General features: G+C 48.7%; 1 long non-coding RNA gene across 1 annotated transcript; it reads left to right on the forward strand.

The window, feature by feature from the left end:
• The first annotated feature begins 623 nt into the window (after window positions 1-623).
• On the forward strand, window positions 624-2,715 carry LOC139025892 (uncharacterized). The gene is made up of 3 exons (XR_011477563.1): window positions 624-797; window positions 1,095-1,361; window positions 1,588-2,715. It is a non-coding gene; the product is annotated as an uncharacterized lncRNA (long non-coding RNA).
• The last annotated feature ends 4,315 nt before the right edge of the window (window positions 2,716-7,030 follow it).

Genomic DNA, 7,030 nt, shown 5'->3' on the forward strand with positions numbered 1-7,030 from the left:
TAGCTATGACAATCTGCTTGTATTGCTAGTACTCTATGGGTTAGGATTATGGTTCATTGTTTAGCTAGCATGTCTAAACAAAAGACTCCACTTCGTCAGATGATTACGTGACCCATCAAGTTAGCCAGGTGTGTCTGACGGTGATTACGGCTATCTATTGTATAATAATGGCAAAATATTTGTATCTGTAATTTGTCTTTAAGCCTCAGTAGAACACGCCTGACTCTCCTCCACCAGTCATACAAGGAGAATGGTCTAATGCCTCCAATCAAAAAGAGAGCTGACCCAAGTAAGCACAGGTTACACCTGAAGCATGAGGACTTGCAGCGAGTGGTGAACTTCATCAACAACTACTCAGAGGATAATGCAATAGTATTACCAGAACGCTACCCAGATTATAATGTAGTAGTATTACCAGGACGCCACCCAGAGGATAATGTAGTAGTATTACCAGGCGCCACCTGGCGCCGGGGATAAGAAATAAATATTACCGAGGACAGGCCACCGGCAGAGGAGGAGATGCTATATATAGTATTACCTAGGAAGCCCGCAGAAGGATAACTGCAAGTAGTATACCAGGACTCCAACCAGCAGGAGGAGTAATGCAGGAATAGTATTACCAGGACACCACCCAGAGGATAATGCAATAGTATTACCAGGACACCACCCAGAGGATAATGCAATAGTATTACCAGGACGCCACCCAGGACACAAACACTTTGGTGGGAAACTGCTGCCATCCCATGTGACAAAAGCAGCAGTGTGGCGTCTCTACAGGGAATAGATGACAACACTGGGTATGTAAAGCATAAACAACACGTTTTGATTATTTAATTGACCTCCAACATGATTGGCACTACTTTTATTGCTCTCACATTATTTCTGTATTTTCCAGAGAAGCGTGTAGTCGGGCTGTGTGTTATCATTTTAACTTCCGGTTTCCAAGATGATGTTTCTGTATGCAGTGTTGCTGCTCTGCACACTTATTTGTAGGTAAGTGAAACTTACCTGATAATGATGCATTAAAAAATGATATTAAGTTTTACGTTACATTTTCTACTCATTAACTTATCTTAATGTTATTTTGTTGTTAGCAGGTGCACCATCCTTCTGACCCTATGCAGCCAGGTCTCATCTACTGTTTAACTCCTCGCAACTACAGTGGCCAAAACAAGAACACGTTTGTGCTCTGGTATTGTGCCTGGCGGACCATGCACAAGCTACACCAGAGTCTGGARCTTCACTTCCTGATCACAGGCCACACAAAGTTTGCCCCCGACTGGGGGATTTGAACCAGAGACCTTTTGGTTACTGGCGCAACGCTCTTAACAGCTAGGCTAACTGCCACCTACTCTGTGCAGGTAGTGTACTGTATGATGAGACACAGAAGCTCTACAGTCTGTCTGTCTGTTTGGTCTTTCTCTCTGTGTGTTCCAGAATGTTCCCTGAGGCGTCTCTGAGAGGGAACTGTATCTGATCTCTTGTGCTGTCTGACTGATGTGGATGATGCATTCCCCTGCCACAAGCACATTACCCTGAACCTCATACAGAGACGAAGACTGATCTTCACTCTCTCTCTCTCCGCAGAGTCTCTCTCTATAGTGGAGCAGGTTGAGAGCTTCAAGTTCCTTGGTGTCCACATCACCAACAAACTAACATGGTTCAAGCACACCAAGACATTAGTGAAGAGGGCACGGCAAAGCCTATGCCCCCTCAGGAGACTGAAAAGATTTGGCGTGGGTCCTCAGATCCTCAAAAGGTTATACAGCTGTACCATTAAGAGCATCCTGACTGSTTGCATCARTGCCTGGTATGGCAACTGCTCGGCCTCCGACCYCAAGGCACTACAGAGGGTAGTGCAAACAGCTTCCTGCCATCCAGGACCTCTATACCAGGCGYTGCCAGAGGAAGGCCCTCAAAATTGTCAAAGACTCCAGCCACCCTAGTCATAGACTGTTCTCTCTGCTACCGCACGGCAAGCGGTACCGGAGCGCCAAGTCTAGGTCCAAGAGGCTTCTAAACAATCATTTAGCAGACACTCTCATCCAGAGTAATTTACAGGCGTAATTCGGGTTAAGTGCCTTGCTTAAGGGCCTCCCTCCTCTCTACACCACTGCTACTCTCTGTTGTTATCATCTATGCATTGTCACTTTAATAACTCTACCTACATGTACATATTACCTCAACTAACCGGTGCCCCCGCACATTGACTCTGTACCGGTACCCCCCTTTATATAGTCTCGCTACTGTTATTTTACTGCTGCTCTTTAATTACTTGTTACTTTTATCTCTTATTCTTATCCATATTTTTTGAAACTGCATTGTTGGTTAGGGCCTGTAAGTAAGCATTTCACTGTAAGCTCTACTACACCTGTTGTATTAGGCACATGTGACTAATAACATTTGATTTGATATATCTGTCTGTCTCTGTCTTTCTCGCTGGGCTTAAATAGAAAGGCTCTCTGAAATGGGAGACAAAACTCTACCTTCTTTCTATTCAGTGTGTTTGTGCAAGTGTTTATTTGTGTGAGTCAGACTGTGTGTGAGTCAGACTGTGTGTGAGTCAGACTGTGTGTGAGTCAGATTGTGTGTGAGTCAGACTGTGTGTATGTATTTATGTGAGGCAGCGCAGAATGCATCAGTAAGGTCATGACCTTTTCTAGATGTATGGATAATGAGTTAATGTTGATGAATTCTCCAGACCTGGAGGGGAGACATTATAGAGAAGAGGTAGAGAGAAGAACAAGAGAGGTATCAGAGAAGAAAAGAGAGAGGTAGAGAGAATAAGAGAGAGGTAGAGAGAAGAGGAGAGACTAGAGAGAAGAAGAGACAAAGAAGTAAGAGAGAAGAAGAGAGACGGTATGAGAGAAGAAGAAAGAGAGGTTAGAGGAAGAAGAAAGAGATGGTAGACGAGAAGAAGAGAGGTAGAGAGAAGAAGAAGAGGTAGAGAGAAGAAAGGAGGTGTAGAGAGAAGAAGAGAGGTAGAGAGAAGAAAAGAGGTAGAGGAGAAGAAAGTAGAGAGAGAAGAGAGAGAAAAGAGGGTAGTAGAAGAGGAGAAACAGGTAGAGGAGACGAAGAGAGAGTAGAGAGAAGACAGAGAGGTAGGAGGAAGAGCGTAGAGAGGTTAAGAGAGAAGAGAGAGAGTTTGAGAGGAAGAGTAGAAGAAAGAGAAGAAAGAAACGGGGCAGAGGAGAGAGGAGAGAGTAGACGCAAGAGAGGGATAAGACGAGAAGAAGGGTAAAGAGAGAACGAGAGTGAAGGAGAAGAGAGAAAAAGAGAGAGGTTGAGAGGAAGATAAGAAAAAAGAAGGAGGATGAGAGAAGAAAGAGAGAAAATTAAGAAAGAGAGAGATAAAGAAAGAGAGGAAATAAGAGAGAGAGGGCGAGAGAAGGAGAAGAGACGAGAGCGAGAGAAAGAAGAGACGCGGGAGAGAGAAGGAAAGTGATGATAGGAGAGGAAGAATGATCTGATGCAGACGAAGCAGTGTTTACTACACACTGTTAGACAGACACAACTCAGCTGCACACACACACACACACCACACACACACACACACACACACACACACACCACACACACACACACACACACACACACAACACACACACACACACACACCACAACACCACACACACACACACACACACACACACACACAACCACACTTGAAGAGAGAGAGAGAGGATTGCATTGTTATTTAAAAACCTTGAATCACTGTTCCTCTGCTAGAGGAAACACAAAAAAGCCACGTTTCAACTGTAAAGAACTACAGAGAGAAAAAGATGTTTCCCCTCACAGAACAGCCATGTGGGCTCGTTTGCTGATGCCTCGTCCAGACCATCACTGTTTCCCTTCTCCTCACAGAAACAGCCGTTTGTCTCGTTCGGCTGATAGCTCGTCCAGACCATCACGTTTCCCTCTCCTCACAGAAGAGCCACCAGAGATTTAGAGCCAGCGCTAAATCCTGCCAAAAACATTTAGTCATTCCTGCTGGAGAAAATAACGCCCCTCTTACTATGTCCTTCTAATGCCAAGGATTATCCCCCAGCTCATCACTCGTCTGGAGACATCACACCCCACACACACACACAACAACACACACACACACACACACACACACACACACACACACAACACACACCCACACACACACACACACCCACACACACACACACACCACACTCCATTAGGTTCCCCCTTAAACATGCTCACCAGTCATTTGGTAGGCAGATGCTATCAGTTACCATCTCTAAGTGTCTCTAACAGCTAGTAGGCTTCTAACCTAGACAGCAATCTGCTTCACCATATTCTCCTGTACCATGTTCATACTGTACCACGTTAAACGTAACAGAAAACACACACCGCTAACACACTTGTATGTGACGTACCACCGGCTCACAGGCACAGCGCCAGCTTATTAGTAGATTGAGGAATGGTGTATTAGGCTTAGCGTTAACCCTATCGCTCCAACATTTACCCCCACATTATTCAGAGTGCTCCCAGGGGAACGGACGCTCAGAAGCCATGAACCCTACAGCGCTCCGGCAGAGAGGAGTCGGAACAGGATTTGGAGCACAGAGACATGAGACATGTTCAGAAGCATCAGGGAATAACAGCAGAGTTCCAGAGACTCTACGTGTTCTAGCAGACCGTCTGATTTAAGGCCCAGAGGACCGTCTGATTTAAGGCCCAGAGGACTGTCAGATTTAAGCCCAGAGGACGTCTGATTTAAGGCCCAGAGAACCGTCTGATTTAAGGCCAGAGGACCGTCAGATTTAAGGCCAGAGGACGTTCTGATTTAAGGCCCTGAGGACCGTCAGATTAAGGCCCAGAGGACCGTCAGACCTAAGCCCAGAGGACTGTCTGATTTAAGGCCCATAGGACCGTTCTGATGTAAAAGGCCCAGAGGACCTGTCTGATTTAAGGCCCAGAGGACCATCAGATTTAAAGGCCCAGAGAACCGTCTTGATTTAAGGCCAGAGGACCGTCTGATTTAAGGCCAGAGAACCAGTCAGATTTAAAGCCCCAGAGGGACCGTCTGATTTTAAGGCCCAGGGGACCGTCTGATTTAGGCCCAAGGACCGTTGATTTAAGGCACAGAGGCCATCAGACCTAAGCTCAGACAGAGGGCTGCTGACAACCCACTCCTGTTCTCCACACAGTAGGCTTGCTACACACTCCTGTCTCCACACAGTAGGGCTGCTACACACTGCTGTCTCCACACATAGGGCTGCTACACACCCTGTCTCCCACACAGTAGGGCTGCTACACACTCTGTCTCCACACAGTAGGGCTACTACACACTCCCTGTCTCCACACCAGTAGGGCTCCTACCACACCTTCCTGTCTCCCACAGTAGGCTACTACACACTCCTGTCTCCACACAGGTAGGGCTGCTACACCACTACCTGTCCTCCACACGGTAGCTGCTACACACCCTGTTCTCCACACAGTTAGGGCTGCTACACACTCCTGTTCTCCACACGGTAGCTGCTACACCACTCCTGCCTCCACACATAGGCTACTACACACTGCTGTCTCCACACAGTTAGGGCTGCCTACACACTCCTGTTCTCCACACAGTAGGCTGCACACACTTCCTGCCTCCACACAGTAGGGCTCTACACACTGCCTGTCTCCCACACCCGAGTAGGGCTGCCTACACACTCCTGTCTCCCACACAGTAGGGCTGCTACACACTCCTGTCTCCACACAGTAGGGCTCCTACACACTCCTGCCTTCCACACAGTAGGGCTGCTACACACTCCTGTCTCCACACAGTAGGGCTCCTCACACTCCCTGTCTCCCACACAGTAGGCTGCTTACACCACTCCTGCCTCCACACAGTAAAGGGCTGCTACACACTCCTGTCTCCACACAGTAGGGCTGCTACACCACTGCCTGTCTCCACACAGATAGGCTGCTACGACACTCCTGTCTCCACATGTAGGGCTGCTACACACTCCTGCCTCCAACATGTAGGGCTGCTACACACTCCTGCCTCCACAAGTAGGGGCTGCTACAACACTCCTGTCTCCACACAAGTAGGGCTGCCTACACACTGCTGTCTCCACACAGTTAGGGCTGCTACACACTCCTGTCTCCACACAGTAGGGCTACTACACACTCCTGTTCTCACACAGTTAGGGCTGCCCTACACACTGCTGTCTCCACCACATAGGCTGCTACACACTGCGTCTCCACACAGTAGGGCTGCTACACATGCGTCTCCACACAGTAGGAGCTACACCACACTCCTGTCTCCACACAGTAGGCTGCTACACACTCCCGTCTCCCACACAGTAGGCTGCTACCACACTCCTTCTCCACACAGTAGGCTGCATACACACTGCTGTCTCCACAACAGTAGGGCTGCTCACACTGCTGTCTCCACACAGTAGGCTGCTACACACTCCTGTTCTCCACACAGTAGGGCTGCCTAACACTTGCTGTCTCCACACAGTAGGGCTACTACACACTCCTGTCTCCACACAGTAGGGCTCCTACACCACTCCTGTCTCCACACAGTAGGGCTACTACACACTCCGTCTCCACCACAAGTGGGCTGCTACCAACACTCCTGTCGTCCACACAGTTAGGGCTGCTACACACTCCTGTCTCCACACAGTAGGGCTCCTACACACTCCTGCCTCCACACAGTAGAACTGCTACACACTCCTGTCTCCACCCCCCACAGTAGGGCTGCTTACCACACTCCTGTCCCCACACAGTAGGCTGCTACACACTCCTTCTCCACACTAGTAGGCTGCTTACACACTTCCTGCCTCCACACAGTAGGGCTGCTACACAGCTCCTGTCTCCACACAGTAGCTGCTACACACTCCTGTCTCCACACCAGTAGGGCTGCTACACATGCTGTCTCCACACAGTAGGGCTGCTACCCACTCCTGTCTCCACCCACAGTAGGGCTGCTACCACAGCCGGTCTCCACACAGGGTAGGGCTACTACCACCACTCCTGTCTCCCACACAGTAGGCTGGCTACACCACTGCTGTCTCCACACAGTAGG

This window comes from Salvelinus sp. IW2-2015, unplaced genomic scaffold (genome assembly GCF_002910315.2).
Source record: "Salvelinus sp. IW2-2015 unplaced genomic scaffold, ASM291031v2 Un_scaffold3510, whole genome shotgun sequence".
Lineage (NCBI taxonomy): Eukaryota > Metazoa > Chordata > Actinopteri > Salmoniformes > Salmonidae > Salvelinus > Salvelinus sp. IW2-2015.